This window comes from Triticum dicoccoides, chromosome 2A (assembly GCF_002162155.2).
Source record: "Triticum dicoccoides isolate Atlit2015 ecotype Zavitan chromosome 2A, WEW_v2.0, whole genome shotgun sequence".
NCBI lineage: Eukaryota > Viridiplantae > Streptophyta > Magnoliopsida > Poales > Poaceae > Triticum > Triticum dicoccoides.
This window is the reverse complement of record NC_041382.1, coordinates 20,898,564-20,899,211: the sequence shown is the minus strand read 5'-3', so window position 1 is coordinate 20,899,211 and position 648 is coordinate 20,898,564.

Below are 648 nucleotides of genomic sequence, written 5' to 3'. Positions count from 1 at the left end.
GGGGGCTTAGCTGCAGCCTCGTGCTCGCCTAAGTTATCAAAATCCTACCGAGTGAAGAGCAATACTCTCACTCGGGGGCTTAGCTGCAGCCTCGTGCTCGCCTAAGTTATCAAAATCCTACCGAGTGGTAAGCCAGCCTTCCACTCGGAGGCTTAGCTGCAGCCTCGTGCTCGCCTAAGTTATAAAAATCTTACCGAGTGAAGAGCAACCCTCTCACTCGGGGGCTTAGCTGCAGTCCTGCGCTCGCCTAAGTTACAAAAATCCTACCGAGTGAAGAGCGACCCTCTCACTCGGAGGCTTAGCTGCAGTCCAAGTGCTCGCCTAAGCACAGGCACCTTGCTTTGAACCTGCAAAAGACATTTTGAGCCGAAGGCAATCATATTCAAGCGCCAAATTCAAGTTTGAATCGATATCTAAAGGAACCGAAAGTGCTCAGGCGTCAAGCCTGTTAAAGTTTGTCGGTTACAATTCCACTCGGCATACCGAGGCGAATTTAAAGAGTCGAGCCAGAAGAAGTTTTTTACCCCTCCTGTGGAGGGCTGGAAGGTGCAACAAATTCATCAAGGTCAATTCCGTCGGCGATCCGAGTGGCAGCTGCAAGGAAAGTCTCCATAAAGGACCTGAAGTCGTGCTTCTTGGTATTGGCCA